The following is a 22906-nucleotide window of genomic DNA, read 5'->3' on the forward strand; positions in this document are numbered from 1 at the left end:
TTCTATACAGATTCAGCATTCCCCAAGTTCCTACTCTGAACTGTCTTTCAGGATGCAGTGGGAAATTAATCCCAGCCTCATCCTCAGTAACTCACTCTCTACTAAGCTGGGCATGCCGGTGCACAGTACTCTGGAGGTTACCGAGGAGGGACACCTTTGGCTGAGAGGGTGGAGACAATGAGTGGAGATCAGGTTTCTGAAGGTGGAGAAGTGGGAATGGAACAGAGCTCAGTGTGGGCAATGCTACATTTTAGAAGCAGCAAGCTTGCTTTGGAGGTTTCATGTTTCAGGAGGAGGTCCAGATTGGTGACATAAGATGTGTGAAAATGCTCTAAAAACTGTAAATCATTATGCAAATGAGTATTTGCATTATCCCTCACAAGTCCTAGTGAGTCTTTCTTACAACAGAGTCTTCAGGGAATTAAACTCTTAATTGTAGCTAAAGGAAGTCATCAAATCCAGATGGGTGTTCAGCTAGGTGCCCAAATCCTTGCAAATGATGAAAATAATTCCACACAGCACAATCCAATTTATACCCTCCTCTGCTCAGGGTATTTGACAAGGGGCACCACACATCCTGTTGTGCCTAAGACCATCATAGTTATGCCCATCATCTGTGCACAATTTGTAATGATGCCTCTACTCATTCTCAAAAGCTTGGATGATTAAAATATACAGTACCTTATGTTGCACACAATAGTGCTTCAAAAAATGCAAATGGCATTTCTCCATTTTCAGGAGATGGTTCAGGGCTGCCCCTAGCAAGAAGTATCCAGGCTTATGTGGAGTCAGTCCCGAATCTGTGTATTTTCTTTGCTTTTTGGAGACACTCTTAGGAGTGTCTTTCTGCATGTTCACACCAGTGTCCTTCATCCAGATATGCTGCATGTCCCACACCAGCGTCCTTCATCACTTATCCATGCAGGCATGAGTGAGGAGCTGTAGAGGCTTCCGGGTGTGCAATTTGCAGGTAACAACAAACACTCTCCTCCACCACCACTTAAAACCACCATCTAAACTGGTCAGAGGACCTTCCCTGGCCATGAAGTTTCATGCAGTAAGGAAGGGGAAGGCACAAACCATGGTAATGCACCATTCTAGACAAGCCTCAAGCTGCCATTTGTGACCCTTCACCAGAGACCACAGCCGCCAATACCCAGCACATTACTGGCTCCACATTCATTTCTCCAAACAATTTTATAATGTTTGTGAGAATCTGTTCCTGATTTCTGAGCTCCCACTAAGCTCCCTGTAGTTATCTCAGGGAAGGGAACCTTTGAATGGAGTGGCCATTTATTGAGTGCCTACTAGGAGCAAATTATCCTGCAGGGCATATTACATATAGCAACCCACTGGATTCTCACTCACAGCAGCCCTGGGAAGAACCCGCCACGCTCCCCATTTTACACATAAAAAAACAGACACTGGGAGAGATTAAATTGACAAAAGTCACCATTTACAACACTGTAGACCTATGCTTTAACTGATAACTGCCCCGTTTATTTATTTATTATTTTTTTTCATTTCTACCACATCCAAGACAAATTGTTTCAGGTTGACATGAGGAGGGGACAGAGGAGCAAAACCTGCTGATTTGCCTTTTTTCTGTCTTATTCTCCTGCTCTCCCAAACCTCTCTTCTTTGCTGAGATGATCTCCAGCCATTCCATTCTTATTGGGCATTTGGAGACATTAATTCTTTCTTCTAGAACAACACTATACATTCATGACAATCATTCCATTCGATTTTATCGATCCTCTAATTGGTCCAAATAATTTTGAATCACAAAATTTCCTATTTCAAAGTGTTGGCAAATTCTTCTAATTTAGGGTTGTCTAAAAATGTTCAAACTATATTTTATCTTTACTCCTTGCAGCCAGCATGTTTATTAAAAACCCAGTCACTGCCAGAAATAAAACTAAATCCAACTCAAATGCTCCTAAATTTGTCTTTCCAATAGTGTGATATTATATAATGTATTCCCAATTGACTTTTAAATGAAATCAAATAATTACATTTATTAAAAACATATCATTATATAGAATTTGGCTTAAGCCAAACCAATAAATATCTATTGAACACCAACACAGTTCTATTCACTGTTTCAGAGGGTGGGAGTACAAAAATGACAGAGACATGTCCCCAGTTATGAAGACAGAAGAGATAAAGTCAGATAGAGGAGGTAAAGCATGCACAGAAATAGCTATTACACAGGACTTTTTTAAAATTAGAATTTATCTCTATCATGTACCTAGCACACTGAAGGATGTTTGTTTACCCGCATTTTTCTTCCCCTGCACCAAGTTTCCTGAGAACTGGGAACTTGTCCTAATTTCTCTTTTACATTCCAGCACCACAGTCAGGAATTCGTTCATAATATGTACTCAGTAAGTATATGTTTAAAAGAACCGAATTGCCTTAAGCTTAAAACTGATTGCCATAAACAAATGGAAAGCCATTTCAGATGTACCTTGAAAGAAAGTAGAGGCTTCAACTATTGAGAAATGGTGAAGGGATTGTTTCAGTAGTGGGAATAGAAAGATGAGAGAGGAGGAGGTAGAATTATATTTATTGCTAGGACCCAGTCCTGCTGAATTTCTCGAAACCCTCAAAGCCCAGCAGGTGCCTACGGCCTGAAGCAGCTCAAAGATCGAGAGCCCATCCTGCATGTTCCACGGTGGGCTATGATGATAACAGAGCCTAGGATATATGGGATTCCGGACGCACCCTCCTAGAGCAAGGGGTCTTGGATGTGGCTGATGCTCCTCAATTCTCTTCTAACAAGGTTCCTGAGAGTCATACCCTGGGAGTAGCTATTCCCCTCACTCTGAGAGGTCCACCTTCCAGGCATGCCAGAGCCTCTAGCACCTGTAGTCCTGGGGCTGATTGCTATTCCTTGTCCTATCTTCTTTTCCCAACCTTAACCCATTACCTGTCCCACGTGGATTCTGGGCTCTGCCAGGAACAAGGCTGTCTTCCTCATTTCTCTTAACCTGCCCTCAGCACAGGCTGAAGCGCCTTCAGCCCGAAAAGCCTAGCCTCACTATAGGTATCAACTCACTTCCCAACAGGGAACTGCTTTATTGCTCATTGCTCAATGGGCTACACCAGTGATGCCCAAACCCCCATCCTTGAGGCCCATGGCTGACTGCTGCACATGAATCACCTGGTGAGTATGTCAAAAATGTTTTGTTCCAGTTTCCACCTCTCAGAGATTCTGAATAAGTGGATTGGATGTGTGGCAGAAAAATCTGCATTTTAAACAGCTCACCTGGAGATTGTGAGAAGCAACCACGTGTGGAACCCTCCATTCCTGCCATGAGCTGTTGCGCCTGTTCTAAGCCCTTGGGCTGGGTCAGAAACACTCATCTTTGTGACTGCTCAGCATCCTACAACATCATATGGAATAGGCTTCCCCATTCCGTCCTACCCCACCCCACCTCAGCATACTCCACCCACACTCTGTGCTTTGTTCAGCAAATGCAGACCACAGGCCTCAGCCTGACCTGACACTAGCCTGGACACGTCATTATCTGATGTTCTTCGGTTGCTCAGGGCTGAGCTGTGTCTCCCCAAAGAACTTCCCCCTTTTTTGAGACAGGATCTTGCTATGTTGCCCAGGCTGGAGTGCAGTGGCCACTCACAGGCATGATTATAGCTCATGGTAACCTCGAACTCCCAGGATCACACACTCCTTGACCTCAGCCTCCCAAGTTGCTAGGTCCACATCACCACGCCCAGCCTATTATCTTCTAATGCCCAGCCTGGCAGCCCATGTCTCCAAGGTTATAACCCATATCATGCTCACCTCCTCCCCTGCACACAAGTACAAACTCTGTCTTAGGTGTCCCCCGTGTACCCCCCACCTCCATCATCACCAGGCCTGTTCAGAAGCCAATGAGTCGGTGACGTCCCTATTGTCCTCTGAGGTTAAAAACAGATAACATTTATAAGTCTCTGTGACAGTGCTTGGCACACAGATCTTCAATAGTGTCTTTTGGGTCTGAATCCAGAGAAGACAGAAGAGACCCCATTGGGTCTATCTGATAGCCAGATTCACTGGGACACTAATAAGGACAATAGCCACTAATACTTATGTTTGTCTTAAGTGCCAGGAGTATTTTAAGACTTTTCACATCTATTGGCTTGTTTCATCCTGATGACCCTCAGCTAACTAAGTACTATTTATGATTTCAATTTACAAATGAAGAAATGGAAGCCCAGAGGGGTGACAGAACTTATCAAGAGGCACAGTGCGAATGAGTGGTGGAGTCCCAATTTCAGTTCAGATGGTCTCCACGGCAGACAGCATGCAGCACCAGGCTGTCCTTCAAGGTCAAATCCCCCTTCCAAATCAGGGGACATCTGCTCCTGCCTTGCCCACATGCCCATGTTTCAGCCCAGGGGGAAACACTTCCGACATAATTGCTCTGGGCTGTCGGAAGATATTGTTGTCTCTTTGCGATGACAGATGCCCTCAGATGCCAGGAACAACACTGAAAACCTTGACTTGACAGGGCTGAATTTAATATTATGGGAAGAAGCAGTCTACTGGGGACCCCAGAGCTCTTTCTGCTTTCCAAAGGGCAGAAAAGCAGATGCTGATATTGTAAGAGAATTGTTCCTTAGACAAACCAAGTACAAAATGTTTCAAGGACTCAGAAGGAAAAAAGCTGCCACCACCCCCTCAATTTTCTCTCTAGCAAAGCTGTGTGCAAAAGTTAAAATCCCTCTTCTCCATCCCAAGGAACTCAAGGGAGACACACTAAAATTTTCAGAAAGATCCTTATCCAAACAAAAGGAAAATTAACAATACAGATTCTAAGACAAACAGCAACAACAGCAACAACAAAAACAAGACTGTGCTTGAATTTAGAAAGCCCAAGTTTCTGACCCTATAATAGCAATTTTATGCTTTTCTTTTATAAAAAAAAATGTGGTGCCAAATATCTTACTAAATTATGGGAGCTCCATGATGAGAACTTATGGATAAAGGAGAAAACAACAGATACTGGGATGTACTTGAGGGTGGAGGGAGAGGAGCAGAAAAGAGAGGGGCAGGAAACGAGCAGAAAAGAGAAAAGTATTGGGTACTGGGCTTAATCCCTGGGTGATGAAATAATCTGTACAACGAATCCCCAAGACATGAGTTTATCTATGTAAAAAACCTTCACACGTACCCCCGAACCTAAAATAAAAGTTAAAATAAATAAACTATACATTGCTTCCCTTTCTACTCTGGCGCATGAACTTAGTCTTCTGCAATGAACTAGTTCAGCTCAACATTTGCCCAGCACTGACCCAATGCCAGGCCCTGTGCTTTGTTGTTGTTGTTGTTGTTGTTGTTGTTTGTTTGTTTAATTTTCCCCCAGCTTTACTGAGGTATAAAACTGACAAATAAAACTGTATAAATTTAAGATGTACAACATGGTGATTCGATGTATGCTTATACTGTGAAATGGTTATCACAATCAAGTTTGTTAACACAGCCATTACCTCACATAAATACCTTTTTTTTTTTTTTTTTGGTGGAAACATTTATCACGCACACTCTTAGCAAATTTCAAGTAAACAATACAGTATTGTTAACTGTCATCACCATGCTGTATATCAGAGCCCCAGAGCTCATTCATCTTATAACTGGAGTCTGTATTCCTCCAACATCTCCTCATTTCCCTCAATCCCAGAGAGTAGAAACCAGCCTTTACTCTCTGCTTCCATAAGTTTGATTTTGGTCTTGGGGCTATGAGACGAGTCAGACATTGCTGGCTCCCAAGCAACCACAGAAAAGAGACATGAACAGAGGGGCAACCTCTGTTAAGGGGGATAAACAGAGGTGCAGTCCTAATTTATTTTGGACTTGCTCATCTGTTCATTTCTCCTCACTTTTTCCCATTCAGAAAGTCTCCTCTCTGGTTGATGATCTATTCTTTACACCCTACCTATCTCAGCAAACAGTACGTCTTACCTTCCAGGTCATGGTGGCCTCCAACTAAACAGTGTAAATCCAACCAGTTGGACTTCTGACTTTCCTGCAGGACTCTGGGAAAGAAAAGAAGTCCTGAGCCTATTCCTTTTCTTCTTTCTCCCAAACATGATACTGTACTAGGTGGTTGCTTTCTTCTTCCTTTGATAGATTTTCAAAACATAAAAAAAAAGAAAACAGAGAAAATGGATTAGTTAAGAGATGTGCCCACATTTCAGAACTAGTAAGTGAAAGTTGGCCAGCCAGCTAAGCCCATCGGTCTCCTGCTCTCACAGGTTGTGTGCTCAACAATCTCTAGAGGCAAAGGCCCACACAATGGAGACCTAGGACAAGACCCTGTCTCCTAGGAGTCAGCTGCTTTGTCCTCAGGGTGTCCTTGGGCGAGGTGGCACCTTACCTACGTGAAGAGAAAAAAGAAAAAAGAAGAGAAAAGAGGGTGCAGAAAGAAAAAAGAAGAGACAAAAGGGTGCAGCTTGCTACTGCAATGGTGAGGAGAAAATGTACAAACTGGGGGAAACATTAAATCCAGTATCAGGCTACTCTGACGGATTCATATCCCATTCCTTTCCCTTCACAGTTCCACATTCTAGACTTGTATGTGAAGATAAGCTGCTTTTTCTCCTCGAATGCATACGTTAAATGTATCTCTCTCTCACACACACACACACACACACACACACACACACACACACACTGCAGTTGCTATGGGAACCATCCTGGAGAATTTCCTGTCTTTTATGCAATTAAAATTTTACCCTCACATCTTCTTGAAGTGGAATACACTTTCATTCACAAGAGGACAGTAAGAAAAAGGTCTCCTGATGAGCTTCATTTCCAATGAGCAGGCTGAATTTCTCCAAATCGGATCATCTTTCAAGAGACTCCCAGCACGCTGGCAATCATCGAATTAGTTCTAATTAGTGTTCAGGCGAGCATACAATGCTCAGGCACTGACTGAGCCTCTCTCTCCTCTTGGCTCTGCAAACCACAGCTCCCCCAATTCCACTCAGAGATCCTCTAAAAGTCTCTTCCCCTTCCTGGGTCTCTACCAGCCATCTTTGGCAGACCAGGAAGAAGAGGCAGCAAATGCCCATTGATTCAAGGCTGCAGGAATTCTGCCATTGTGACAGTTCTCACAGGGCTCTAGTTCAGTAAACCTTCCCTCTCTCAGCGGAGAAGCAGGCTTGCAAACGACTCTTGTTAATACATCATTGTAAGATAGCCAACTATTTTGAAGCACCGCGGAGGAGTCCATTTATAAACCTAACCTGGGAATTGCCAAGTCCGCAAATAGAAGGACCGCTTGAGCCTATGTACGGATAAAAATCAGTTTTATCTGATATGGTTTGGCTCTGTGTCCTCACCCAAACCTCCATGTCGAATTATAATCCTAATGTGTTGGAAGAGAGGCCTGGTAGGAGGTGACTGGGTCACGGGGGCGGATTTCCCCCTTGCTGTTCCGGTGATAGTGAACGAGTTCTCAGGAGATCTAGTTGTTTAAAAGCGTGTAGCGCTTCCTCATTCGCACGCTCTTTCCCGCTCCGCCATGGTGAGACGTGCTTGCTTCTTCTTCGCCTTCCACCATGATTATAAGTTTCCTGAGATCTCCCCAGCCATGCCTCCTGAACAGTCTGTGGAACTGAGAGTCAATTAAACCTCTTTGCTTTATAAACTACCCAGTCTTAGGTAGTTCTTCATAGCTTCAATGTGAGAATGGACTAATACATTATCTATTAATCAATTCATTGGGTTGGAAGCAGAAGACCTAGATTTATATCTCATTTCCAATATTTACTGCCTATATGCTCCACAAATGTTCAAAATTCCTTGAGCCACACATTTCTCATCTGGAAAACAGGGCTAACAATGCATAGGGTAGTGTACACCAGATGATGTGGTAAATGATAAATGACAGTGTGAACTTTGCAAATTGCAGAATGTACATGTAATTTGGTTTTATTGAAGTTATTGCCAATAAGGCCAAGTTCATATACACTTGCTTGCCAAACTGTGAGTGAAAAATCACAGCTCACTTTATTATTTTATTACTTAAAAATGTTTTTAATGAGTGAGTAATATCAGGGCACATGTACATGTGGGCAGTGAGATTGGCATGAAAGTAGGCACCGTGGTGGCTTAATCTCACTGGGCTGGGATCATACCTTTCTTATCAATTCCTTAAAGCAGGATAACTGCCCTGTGTCTGAAAGTAAAGTGCTTAGGCTTCACTGAAAAAAAAAAAAAAAAAAGCCAACCACTTAGAATGAGATATTCCTGAGTAACTCTGGACTAGTCAGTTTTCAATACATAAAACCACTCTCTGCTACTTAACCCAGTTTTGCAAATAGGCTTAAAAATGAGCTAATGTCTTAGAGAAGATGGGAGTCTGACCTTGCTCCTCAGAACGCAGGAACACAAGTCTGCTGAGGACAGAAAATATACATGAAAGCCCTAGTGCAGCACCCGAGAGTTTAGTCATAGATGATTGAAGTTGTTATGACCTAAACTGAAACGGATTATTTTCCAGAGTTTATGTCCTGCCTACCTCCTGTGAACTCAGCTGCTCTCAGGTAATATGACCGTAACAAATGCTTCCAAGAAATTGTGATGGAGCTGGTGACGAATATTTAATACAGAGAGGTGAAGGATGATAAACTGCATTTCTACTTTTCTGTCTGATGAGGACGTTCTACAAAGGCAAGCGATGTGCAAAGCATTTGGGGTGGCTCAAGCCCAATGACAATAGTGATCAGGTCTCTGCTTGAGAGAGCCCACTATGTGCCAGACACACCCGGGCACTTGGCAGTCATGTTCTCACAGCACCTTCAGAAGGGCCTGGCAAGCTAAGAATTCCTCTCGCCATTTTATAGACAAAGTAACTAAGGTGCAGAGAGGGTGAACGACACATCACACAGCCAGTGCATGATGGGAACAGACATGGGCACGAGCGTGTCTGAGTCCAGGACAGGACAGCACCCCTCCCACAGGCACGGCTGGGAAGAAGGTATTCCAGCAGCCATTGTCCTAACAATGTTCAAATAGCATAGGCTTGATGACATGTTATGAATTTCCAGAGTAATTTAATGTCCTTATGAGGAACACAAGGTTGATGGAAGAATCATTGAGTGATCTCTCTACTATTGAACTATCTACTTCCCAGACCTTTCCTTCACCAGGATTTTCACATATATACATACATACATATAGATAGATAGATGTTATGTACATATGTATGTCATATACATGTATATATGTTATACACACACAGCTATTCCAGTGCTACATGTGATTATATATATATATAACAGCCACACATTGGCTGGCTATTCCAAAATCATTTGTTGAATATCTCCAATATATGATGTAAGATATTAGACTTACTAGGTGATAAAAATATGATTACAACTCAGTTCTTATCTTCATGGATTTCAGGCACCAGCAGGAGAAAACCTACATAGTTAGATTGCAAATATAGTTATATTACAATAGTTATAATGCTATAACATATTAAATATCAAATCAAATTATAATTTGACATATCATATATATATAATACTCTAACATAGTATCAAGTATTTTAAAATGCTTAAGACGTTCAGAGGAGGGAGAAATTAATTTCCAGAGCATAAGTCAAGGCGGGTATTTGGGGATGCATCATTTCCTCTGGGCTTTTAGGATATGAATGTTGGTAAGGGGAAGGAGATAGTGTAGGTGGAAGATGCCGATTCTGTATTCCGTGTGTTCTGAATGATCAAAGAGTGTCTGGACTGGTGAAGATGGTCTGGGAGTTGCTTATATTTTTGTGTTTGTTTGCCCACTCATGCTTTTGATAAATACACAGGGAGCGCTTATCAAGTGTCAGGTGTGGTTCTAGGTACTGTGAACACAGCAACAAACCAACCCACTCATAAAACTTACATCCCAACACCAAGAAGACAGAAGAACAAATTCATTCTGCATCTCCCAGTTATCAAAGCTGTGAAGAAGAATAAACAGGCAAAGGGAAGAGAGGAAGAATTGTACTATTTTATGTAAACGGGCTGGGGGAGGTCTCTCATTCTCTCTTTAAAGGTGAGCAACTGTGTAGCTCCTTGAGAGTGAGGGAGGAAAGGGTCTCGAGCCTGCTCCTCTGAGCCTGAGCCCAGCCAAGAGATCTCTGAGCTCTTCTCACAGAACAGCTTCCCAGAAGGCATTACCACTTTGTCACTTTTTTGAATTAGGCTCTAACCAACCAGGGGCAAAATATTTATGGCAAGATGGTCTTGGCTGTTAAAAAGCAAATCACATTAAAGCACCTGATATTTCAAGTTCTCCACTGGATTAGTTCTAATTAGAATGTGCTCTCACTCCTGAAAGATAAATGCAGGACACAGTATCAGAAAATCGGCTTTACTCTTGTGACTTGTGCAAGATAAATCAACTTGAGAAATTCTCAGTTGTTTTCAGACATCTATTTTTTAAATGCCATAAAAAATTGGACATACTTTAAAATATTTTTAGGCCACTGGAATCTATAACATTTAAGAGCGTGTCTCAGAGCCAAGGATTCAAATGCATAATCTCGCGTTATCTTCACGAATTGGATTCCTGGCCTCTGGTCACTAATAAACTTAGTTTCCTTCGACGCAGAAAATCGTTTTATCACTATCCAGTTCATTTAGCACAGCATCGGTGTTTGTCCCTTTTTTATTTGTATTTTCTGATTTGATGCCAAATGTTTAAAATAAACGATATCTAGACCTACAAATCTATGCAAATGATGTACAGTTTCGGGGAAATTTTAAAAATTAGCATTCAATTAGAAATAAGGAAAAGTTTCTGCATACAAATCATGTTTTCAATATTTTTATCATTACATTTTCCTGATTTTTATATTTGTTTCAACATTGTACACAAGAATCCTTGATAGTTTCCCCCAAACTGGCATGTGATGATAAATTACCTGCCAAACGGTGAGTAAGGAAACAGTTACTCTTTGTTTTTAAGACAGAGTCTCACCCTCTGTCAGACTGCGGTGCGGTGGCACAATCATGGCTCAGCGCAGCCTCAACCACCAGGCTCAGGTCATCCTCCCACTTCAGCCTTCCGAATAGCTGAGACAACAGGCACGCACCACCACTCCCAGCTGATGTGTTTGTGTGTGTGCGCGCGCGCGGAGATACAGGGTTTTGCCCGGTTGCTCAGGCTAGCCTCGAACTTCTGAACTCAAGCAATCCAACCCCCGCACACTGGCTTCCCTAAGTGCTGGGATTATAGGTGTGAGGTACCAGATCCAGCAATAGTTACTTTCAAGACTTTAAAAAGTGTTTTCAGGGATAAGTGAGTGACAGATATCATACATTGTATTACATGGCAAAGTTTACATTTTCAATAGTAAAATTATATTAATGAGGTTGTCAGGATCTGGATTCCTTAGGAAAAGCTGGGAGAACTTCCTGCCAGTTAAGGAGTGAACTTGGCCAGGCGCAGTAGCTCACGCCTGTAATCCCAGCACTTTGGGAGGCCCGGGTGGGCGGATCACGAGATCAGGAGCTCGAAACCATCCTGGCTAACACAGAGAAACCCTGCCTCTACTAAAAATAAAAATAAAAAAATTAGCCAGGCGTGGTGGCAAGCATCTGTAGTCCAGCTACTCGGGAGGCTGAGGCAGGAGAATGACGAGAACCCAGGAGGCAGAGTTTGCAGTGAGCCAAGATCAAGCCATTGCACTCCAGCCTGGGCGACAGAGCAAGGCTCCGTCTCAAAAAAAAAAAAAAAAAAAAAAAGGAGTGAACTTAACACCCAAACTGACAACAATTAAACATTGTTTCACTCAGACATGTTGGAACCTGTATTATGAATTTTTGGAAAGTCTAAGTTACTTGTGCTTCTAAAATAAAATCCTTAGAACCAAATTTTTTAAACTGTTTATTTTATTGTGGTAAGAATACTTAACGTAAAACATACCACCTTAACAGATTTTTTAAATGCGCACTTTGGTATTGTTCTCTATAGGCACGATATTGCACAACAGATCTCCAGAATGTATTCATCTTGCATAACTGAAATTGTACACCTGTTGGTTAGCAACTCCCCTTACTCGCTCCCCAACATCCCTGGCAGACACCATTCTGTTCTGTTCCTTCTATGAGTTTGACTATTTTGCATATTCATATTTTGAAGGGGTAGGATTATTTATTTAGAAGAGCGATTCGTTTAGTTATTCATTTACACAATGCACTAGTCCTTTTCATCATTTTACTTTATCCTCAGAATAACTCTGGAAGATGGGCATTATTTCAAAGGTTAAGTGACTGCCCCAGGCCAAGGCCACATGAGTGGCAAAGGCCAGACTAGAGCCCAGGAGGTTCTGACTCAAAGGCAGAGGGGGCTTGTCCCCGCACTGCTGTTCCACTGGGAATGTAAAAGCAAAGCATGGAACAGAGTTCCAGCGGCATTTCTTTCATCCAGATTATCTTATCGAAGAAAGCTTGCCTGCCTACCTGCTAGAATTTAAGAAAATGTGTGACCCTAAACAAGTCTCAACAAGAGTTGAGAGAATACTGCACAATTCTCAGGAGACTATTTACTTCCATATTGCAGCTACCCGGTACCAGGCAGTGTGATAGCTTGAACCATATTGTGGTAGCTTTTCACAGAGGGTAAGGAATTTACTATACTTCTGTAGACATGGAAATCCTTTGAAATATTTGAGTGAGCAGTAATGTGATGAGGGTATTGCTTTTAGGAGTAATTCTAGCAACATGTGAAGGATGGTTAGACCAGAGGTGAGGGAGACCAGTTTGAAGCCAATCCAAGATGAAAAGGCAAAGAACATGAAAAATACAAGTAACATCAAGAAACATGAAAAAAACAAGGTAACAAACTTGGTAAAATATTTTGTTTTAATAGTGACTCAATAAGTTTACAAGAATTGAACATGGAGTTTTTAATTTAAATTAGCAGAGCTCAAAAATAAGAATACCTAGAGCTAATGAGCACGTATTATAATAGAAAAAAATCACACAGTCCTTCCAAGAAACAAATAGCCTTTATCAAGGACTTATCATATTGTTTGATCCAGAAATTCTACCTTTGGAAATTAATTCAAAGGAATTCTTTGGAAGCCAGAAAAGAGGGTTTCTGCACAATGATGTTCATTATGGTATTTTTAATGAGAGTGAAAAAATGGAAAACACCTAGGTAATAATAGGGTATGTTTACTATGTCACCTCTATTTAAGGCATTATTATAAAGCTATTACAATATATAATTATGAAGATGACTTTACTAAATAATAACTGAAAAATATTGCATACACAATATGATTACAGCTATGCTTTAAAAATGAAATCTATGCTAGCGTAAAATATGAAGGATTCCCACGAAAAGGTCAAAGGTGATTTCTGTTTGGTGATAAGATTAAAGTCAATACTTTATTCTTCTTTCTATGTTCTTATATAAAAATAAACTTTATTTAAAAGTTTATTTAAAAGTTAATACATAACTATTCATTTACAATTACAAATACAATTTTTAAAATGTCTCTCCCAACTTTTCAAGCACCTGCTTTGCAAACTCAGATGTCCAAAGAAGCCAACTGGTTAGTCATGTCCAGCCATCAGCAGTACTTGGGACAGGCCAGCAGGTACTTTCAGGTTTGGACATGCTAGCTTGTCCCACTGAGCTCTCTGAGTTTATTAATCCTCACTGCTGCAGGAAGCGGTTTGTGGTTATTGTTCTGTTTCTGACTTTCATTTGTATTTCCTCTACTCCTTGATGTTGGTCATGAGCCTGCACTTCAGATCTACTTAAAATATCATTAAACACTATTTAGTACTTCTTTGTCATCATTAAGGTAGACATTAAGCCAGTCAGGAATTCTTAACCACCCCAGGGGACCTCGGACATGATGCCAAGCAAGGACACAGGACCATCCATCATTTCACTTTGCTTTTCACCAAGGGCATTTTTAATACATGTGCTGATATTCATCTTCGTAGAATCTGAACTAATTTTAAAACTAAATTATCCAGATACACTAGGTGAGGCAATTATCTAAGGCCAGCCACTGAGTGCCACCACGGTCTTTTTTTCCTACATAATGGGTAATTCCCGTTAGAAACCAGCAGTGGCTGCTGAGACCCATTCAGTCACATGCTGTTTGATAGGTAGGAAGCCAATTCTATCAATGTTTTTGATTTTCCATCTTAAAGTTTGTCTTATTTATTCATGATTTTTAAATTCAAGCATATCTTAGAATTTTCCATCCTTTGCTGTCTTGATTTTTAAGCTTATGCTGTTTATTTGAAGGAATGAAGATTTTTTTTTTTATTGCAGTCCTTCTTTTTGCGAAGGTTTTTTCTTTCCTTGTGAACTACATATTTTACCAGAAATCAGTATGTAGACTTAGTGTAAAGGTCCCTGTTAATAGCTTGAGCTCTATCCCAGATTGTCTGAGCTTCTAATCTCATCAGATTGTCCTCTGGGAAACTGTGATTCTTTCTTTTTAGTGGAGAGTGCATTGAACAAAAAAGATCTCCATCCAACTCCAGATATCAAGCATGGCATTCACCTGGATGATAGTAAAGGCTAAAGACCATTAAGTAACAAAATGTGTTGAAAATGAAAAGAGCTTGGATTTTGTCATTTGATCTAAGTTCAAATCCCAGCTCCACAATTTAGTCTACTGCATGATTTTAACAGTCACTTAAGCTTCCCAAAGTTCAGTCCTTAGCTCTGTAAAATGCAGACAATAATACCTAACTTATAGAGCTATCATGAAGATTTACAAAATAATGTTTTGAAAGTGACAAAAACAAAATAACATGACATAATTTGGTCCCTCCATCTCAGGAAGACATTTGCTATGCAACAGATGTTCCAACCTGGACTCCCACTGACAATTTCCCTATTAGCCACGGCAACACCTTCCAACAGTTATGGCTCCAAAGTGTCACTCTCAACAGCAGTGACAATCCACAGAGGTGACTACACCCAGAAACAGCCTTCAGCAGTGGCAATGCCAAACAACTATTGCCATTGAAGAGTCTGCATAGGGCCTCATCATCTACTCCCTGGGTTCCTTAGTCTCAGAGACCCTGCTAAGTTCTGTCTCTCTAGAGCCCAGAGTACACCACTGCTGCGTGCTACAGGATGCTACCAAGGACTCATTCCTCTTGGAGCTAATTCACTAGATTAGTCTTGATGCATCTTCAGTTCTCTCCCATGGTTCCCTGATGCCAGTCCAAGTCTGTGACATAACCTCTCACTCCAAGTGGCCTCTCCAAGGTCCATTCACTTCTGCACTTAGGTAACCAGGGCCTTGACCAGAACCTACAATCCCCTTTCTCATGTCCCTTCCACAAGGCACTATCTAATTGACATACTTGGTGCCTCAGGAATCACTCTGGATAGCCCCTCATTCCTCAAGGTATAGACGCCTCTGATGGTGTCTTACCTGCGTACCATGATTTTACTTTCTATCATGATAATTAAATGCTGCTCTCCTTAAACTTATAAAAAAAATAGGTGAAATCAGGGACACATTGTTTTATTTTCACTCCTTGCCCTGAAGAATAGCAGGAAAGCACACATAGCCAGATTGGGCATTTAAATCTTTCTAGTAGCAAAAATAAATAAATTTAAATGTTAAAAGCATTTATATGGGCCTAGGTATTTCTGCCTCATAGTTGTAAAAATATATCTCATTTATTGGTCCCTTTGATCCTCATAAAATTCCTGCTAATCAGTTCAGGCATTTTAATTTAATAAGTGAAAAAACTGAGGATTAGCAAATTAAAGTGCTTTTCCTAAGGCCATCTAACCAGTGACAATCAGAATCAGCCTCTGGTTCTCATTCAGGTTTGAGTCTGAGTCCAATGCTCTCCTCGATGCACTAATAGCTGTGAGAATGTTGAACTACCATCAAGAATGACCTCTGGTGAATGACAAATGTCATAAATTCTGATAAGTAAAAATCTTGCCTCTTTTTTCACAAAGGTTTGTGGACTGAGATGAGAAAAAGGAATAACCTCTCTCTTAACCAGTCTCCAGCAATCCCAGGCACAAATGGTAATCTATTCCCAAAGCAATTCTACAATGGCAATGTCAAGGACTCACTCACACACTGACAAATAATAAGTACACCATTATCCTCAAGTTATTCCCTTAATGTTGTAAATACCCATTAGAAAAAGATTTGTCTGTTTCCTTTTAAAGGCTGATAAAAAAAAAAAAGTTTTCAATTCTCAAAGATTCTTAAACTAGAACTACTAAAAATACTATTTTCAGAGCCCAAAATGAAGCTCTATGTGGTTGTTACCTCAAGTGGGCTCAGTAAATAATGCAGAAAGTAATTGTTAAGGCTAAAGCTATGAAGGATATAAGATGTTGCCACAACCACAAGCTAGCAAGGTAACCCGAAACATCATATACGCACACACACACATATACACATATATATGTAGGAATGCACATATATATACATATATATGTAGGAATGCATATATATATCTATATATAGTGCATATGTATGTGCGTGCATGCGCGTGTGTACACAGAGAAAGAGAAGAAGCAGCCTGTGTCAGTTTCCCATAGAGTGATTCCCCACAGGACCATGCAATGTGGACCTAATATCTACACACGCAGGAGTTTGCAACACACAACTAGAACCCCAAAATTATGAAACTCAGAGCTTACATAACAAACTACAGACACATCTTTCCAAATTCTCTTCTGGAGAGCGGGAGATTTTACGTTTTGCTCTGGAATACAAACAAATCCCCTCATGGGAGAAAGGGGAAATTCTTCAATCTGATACATAAGCAATGTCTCTAGAGAGATGAAAAGATGTTTTTAGACTTTCTTTATTACCCTTACAATGAGAACAAATGGCTCTGGAAGAGAGGAAACGTTCTCTTTTTATAGTGAGTCCATTTCCACTGCTCAGAAGGCCTGACCCATACAGGAACACCAAGAAAACAGGAAGAATTGTCTTCTAACACTAATTAGCCCAGCGAGGAATTATAAACCCAGGAAGCACATTTTCAGACCAGATGATATGAAAGAACATATACATATTCTACAGCCTAAAAAAATTAAAAATTAACATGAAGAATAAAAGACCCTTGATTTGGGGATGTTCTGTCCCAAAGGAGTCTCTGGGAGCAGAGGTAGCATTATGTTAGTGTAAGAGAAACACACACATCGATGAGAGAAAAAGGAGGCAGCTGGGAACCCTCCCACCCCCCACCTTATACCCCTTAGGTGTCAGGGATATCCTTTGCCTTACCTGACAGCTGAAATGAGGTAAACCAATGTGAAAGTGAACCCAACCAAGTTCAAGTAGTTAGTCACATTGGTCCTCAAAGTGAAACCACCTTTGAGCACTCATTTCACACAGCCCAATTTCCCAGTAACCATGTCCATCCCCAGGGTCTTAACAGTAAATAAACTGTTTTACAAGAAATATTCATATCTTATATCAAATATCTTATTTGTTATTCATAAAAAATCTTATGAAATTGGTGGAGTGGGAGCTATGATTTTCCCTATTACATATATTAAAACAAAATGCGGCTCCAGAAAAGAAAACAACCAACAAGATTACACATAGTTGATTAATGGCAGAAATAAGATTCAAGCCCACTTTCCATGTGCAGATTCTGTGAATTCACACTAACATAACACTGCCTTCCCATAATTGCACTAGGCTGATACAACCAGGAGACATTCAAATCTAATAGATAATGTCAGCTTTTTTCTTGGAACTTTCAAATCATTTAAATGACAAGTATGATAATTTTCAAGCCATTGACTTGTTTTATTGTCATTGCTGTTGTTTTAAGAGTATTTTTAAAAGTCATCCAATTGTTGTGGTATTGTAGGGCCTAAGCATTAGTCTTGATGCATCTTGATGCATATCACCTTGATATATGAATGAAAGGGTTGAGTTACATTATCTCTTCCTTTCTTAATCATTAATTATTCAATTTTTAAAATTCCTGACATGGTTTAGGATAGATAGCATGGGAAAGAGACAGGAAAGGATTTGTGTTCTCTGAGCCTGTGGTCAGGTTGACGTGCTGGGGCTTTGAACTCCAAGGGAAAGTGACTCAGAACTCTTGTAACAAATGCCAGTCACTCTCCACCCCTCAGTATAAAAGAACTTCTATGAATCAATTTGCTAAGTACATGCAAAATTTGAAGAGCTAAAAAAATGTATTAAACTTGTTTTAAAAATCAGACCTGGCCCCCCAAACCAGGTGAGCAGTTCTGTGCCTGTGTTCCAGACCTGAGAAACAGACCCATGGGCCATCCTGGTAGACATGTCCCTAGGCCAGCTAAGCAGCTGTGCACCTATATCCTTGGCTTGAGAACTAGCCCTGACAACTTACCCTAGCAGGCACACCTCCAGGCTGACTTAGCAACTATGCACCCATGCCCCCAGCCAGCAAAAGAGCCCCATGTCCCCAACTTGAGCAATCCAGACCCCATATTGGCCAATCCACCAACCCACACATGCCCCTAACCTAAGAAACACTTGGAAAACCCACCCCCAGCAAAGTCATGTCACCACTACCACAATCTCAGCCTAGGTTACTGAGACACTCACAAACATCACTAGCATGGATTATTGCTGAAGCAACTACCCAGAGACTACACTACTGTGTCCATCTACAACCAAAGCCAATGCACCCCATAAAACTAACACCCCAAGACCCATCTATATGAATGAGTATTTTTCTACAAAATCTACTCCATACAGTTGGAAGAGGCAACTGTTCCATCAGATTCATAGAAGTCAACAGAGGAACACATCAAATATGAAAAAGCAAGGAAACATGACACCTCCAAAGGAACATAATAATTCTCCAGTAATAGACCCCAATCATAAGGAAATATACTAAATGCCAGGAAACATTTTCAAAATAATAATCTTAAGGACTCTCAGGAAAATATTGAAGAATACAGATAGATAATTCAATGAAATAAGAAAAACAATCCATTATGTAAAAGAGAAATCCAAGAAATAAACAGACATGTTTTTAAATCAAAAATCCCAGAGTTGAAGAATTAAATAACTGAAATAAAAAATACTGTATTTTTTAGTCAACAATAGACTAGTATTTTTTACTCAACAGTAGACTGTATTTTTTAGTCAGCAATAGACTAGACCAAGCAAAATAAAAGGCCTCTTGAAATAACACAGGTAGAAAATAATAACAACAATGAAAAGAATAAAAAAGAAAAGAAAGCTTACAGGAGTTATGGGACACTATTAAGTGAAAAAATATTTGCACTACAGATGTTCCAGAAAGAGAAGAAAAGGGGAAAGCTGCAGAAAATATATTTAATGGAACGACAGCTAAAAACATTCTAAGTCTTGGGAGAGAGATGGACATCCAGATCTAGAAAGCTCAAAGAACTCAAAAAAGATTTAACCCAAACAGCTTTTCTACAAGGCACATGATAGTCAAATTGTCAAAAATCAAAGACAAAACATTCTAAAAACAGCAAGAGAAGTGTCAAGTTACATATAAGGAAATCCATATTAGACTAACAGTGAATTTCTCAGTAGAAATCTTACAAGCCAAGAGATAATGGAATGATACGTTAAATGTGCTGAAAGAAAAAAAAAAAAAACCTGTCAACCAAGAATATTACCACCAAAACTACCCTTTAGAAATGAAGGAGCAGTAAAATATTTCACAGACAAGCAAAAAGTATGGGTTTTTTTGTTTTTTTTTTTTTGTTTGTTTGTTTGTTTAAGACGGAGCCTTGCTCTATCGCCCAGGCTGGAGTACAATGGTGTGATCTCAGCCCACTGCAACTTCCACCTCCCAGGTTCAAGTGATTCTCCCACCTCAGCCACCCAAGTAGCTGTGATTACTGGCACCCGCCATCATGCCCGGCTATTTTTGTGTTTTTTTGCAGAGATGGGGTTTCACCATGTTGGCCAGGTTGGTCTTGAACCCCTGACCTCAGGTGATCCACCCACCTTGGCCTCCCAAAGTGCTGGGATTACAGGCAGAGCCACCACACCTGGCCAGACTGAGGAAATTTATCACAAATAGTCTGGCCTTACAAGAAATGCTCGAAGGACTCTTATATATGGAAATGAAAAGATGATAACCACCATCAGGAAAACAAGTAAACTATAAAACTCACTGGTATGTCCAATAAACAAAAATTAAAGATAAATGAATCAAAACTTATTACTACAGAAAACCACCCAACCACAAAAATAATAATAGAAGAAATAAAGGAAAGAGAATATATAAAACAATCAGATACAATCAATACAATCACAGGAGTAAGTCCTCCCTTAATAATAATAACTTTGAATGTAAAAGATTAAAATTTGTTTAAAAGATATAGACAACTGAGGCTGGGCATGGTGGCTCATGCCTGTAATCCCAATACTTTGGAAGGCCAAGGCAGGGGATCATTTGAGGTCAGGAGTTCAAGACCAGTCTAGCCAACATGATGGACCCTGTCTCTACTAAAAAATAAAAAATAAAAAAGTTAGCTGGATGTGGTGGCGCACACCTGTAATCCCAGCTACTCAGGAGGCTGAGGCAGGAGAATTGCTTGAACCTGGAAGACAGAGGCTGCAGTGAGCCGAGATCACACCACTGTGCACCCTGCCTGGGTGACAAAGCCAGACTCTGCCTCAAAAATAAATAAATTAATTAATTAAATAAAATAAAAATAAAAGATATAGACAACTGCATGAATAAAAATTCAAAACTCAACTATATGCTGTCTATAGGAAAGTTGCTTCCCCTGTGAAGATACACATCAACTGAAAATGAAGGGATATAAAAAGATATTCTGTGCAAAAGGAAACCAAAAGCAAACAAAAGTAGCTATACTTAAATCAGACAAAACAGACTTCAAGTCAAAAAATAAAAGGAGATAAAGAATGACATCATATAGGAATAGAGGGATCAATTCAGCAAGAGAATATAATAATTGTAAATATATATCCACCCAACACTGAACCACACAGATATATAAATCAAATATTATTACATCTAAAAGGAGAGATAGACACTTGTGAAATAATATTTGGGGATTTCTCATTCTCAGGATTGAACATATTACCTGGACAGATACTTGGGGATTTCTCATTCTCAGGATTGAACATATTACCTGGACAGAAAATCAACAAAGAAACATCAGATTTATACTGCACCATATACCAAATGGAACTAACAGACACTTGCAGAATATTGCACCCACCAGCTGCATAATACACATTCTTTTCAGATTCTCCAGAATAAAACATATTTTAGGACACATAATAAGTCTCAAAAGGTTTTTTAAATCAAAATTGAATCAAATATCTTATCTAACCACAATGGGATAAAATTAGAAATCAATAACAAGAGGAACCTTGGAAACTACACAAACACATGGAAATTAAACATGTTCCTGACTGAGCAATGGGTAAAGGAAGAAATTTAATATGAAAACTTAAAATTCCTTGAAACAAATGAAAATAGAAACACATCATACAAAAACCTATGGGACATAGCAAAAGCAGTCTTAAGAGGTAAGTTTATAACAATAAATGCCTATATCAAAAAACACTATATAAAAAACCAGAAATATTTTAAATAAACAACTTAATGATACATCTGAGGGAACTGAGAAGCGAGAACAAACCAAACTCAAAATTATTAGAAGGAAAGAGATAATAAAGGTCAGAGCAGAAATAAATAAAATCTAGACCAGAAAATATAGATCAGTGAAACAAAAAGTTGACTTTTTGAAAAGATAAATAAAATTGACAAAACATTAGCTAAACTAAGAAAAAATAGAGAATACCCAAATAATAAAATCAGAAGCAACAAAGAGACATTACAATTGATACCACAGAAATACAAAGGACATTAGAGACTACTATGAGCCAATATATACCAATAAATTTGAAAATCTAAAACAAATGAATAAATTTCTAAATACATATATTCTACCAAGATTAAACCAAGAAGAAATAGAAAACTTGAAAAGATCAATAACAGGTAACAAGATCAAAATAGTAATAAAAAGTTTCCCAAAAACAAAAAAAAAAAGTCCAGTCCTGGATGACTTCACCCCTGACTTCTACCAATGACTTTAAAGAAAAATTAATACTAATTATTCTCAAACTATTCCAAAAAATGAAGCAGAGGGACTCCTTTTCATTTACAAAGCCAGCGAAACTCTAATACCAAAACCAAAAAAGAACACACACATACACAAGAGAACTATAGCCCTATATGCCTGATGAACAAAGATGCAAAAATCCTCAACAAAATACTAGCAACCTGAATCCAACAATACATTAAAATGGTCATTCATCATGACCAAGTGGAGTTTATCCCAGGCATGCAAAGATGGTTCAACATATGCAAATCAATAAATATGATACATCGCATAATCAGAACAAAGGATAAAAACCTTATGATTATCTCAATAGATAGAGAAAAAGCATTTGATAAAATTCAACACAGCTTCATGATAAAACTCTCTCAATAAATAAGGTATAGAAGGAAAGTACCTCAACACGATAAAGGCCATACATGACGAACTCACAGCTAACATCACGCTTGACAGGGAAAAGCTGAAAGCTTTTTCTCTAAGAATTAGAACAAGACAAGGAAACCAATGCTCACCACTCTTATTCAACATAGTACTGGAAGTTCTAGCCAGAGGAATTAGACAACAAAAGAAAGAAAGGGCATCCAAATTGGAAAGGAGGAAGTCAAATTGTCCCAGTTTGCAGATGACATAGAAAAACCTAAAGACTCTACCAAAAAGCTTTTAGAACTGATAAACAAATTCAGTAACGTTGCAGGATACAAAATCAACATACAAAACTTAGTAGCATTTCTACATACTAATAATGAATCATCCGGAAAAGAAATCAAGAAGGCAATCCCATTTACA

General features: G+C 39.6%; 1 long non-coding RNA gene across 1 annotated transcript in view; it reads right to left on the minus strand.

Moving 5' to 3' along the window:
• Positions 1 to 22906, minus strand: part of LOC105486457 (uncharacterized) — a 113103-nt gene that overhangs the window by 32100 nt on the left and 58097 nt on the right. The window contains exon 4 of the long non-coding RNA XR_011611466.1: positions 5969 to 6127. This is a non-coding gene — a long non-coding RNA (uncharacterized lncRNA). The remainder of the gene's footprint in view (positions 1 to 5968; positions 6128 to 22906) is intronic.

Source organism: Macaca nemestrina, chromosome 13 (genome assembly GCF_043159975.1).
Source record: "Macaca nemestrina isolate mMacNem1 chromosome 13, mMacNem.hap1, whole genome shotgun sequence".
NCBI lineage: Eukaryota > Metazoa > Chordata > Mammalia > Primates > Cercopithecidae > Macaca > Macaca nemestrina.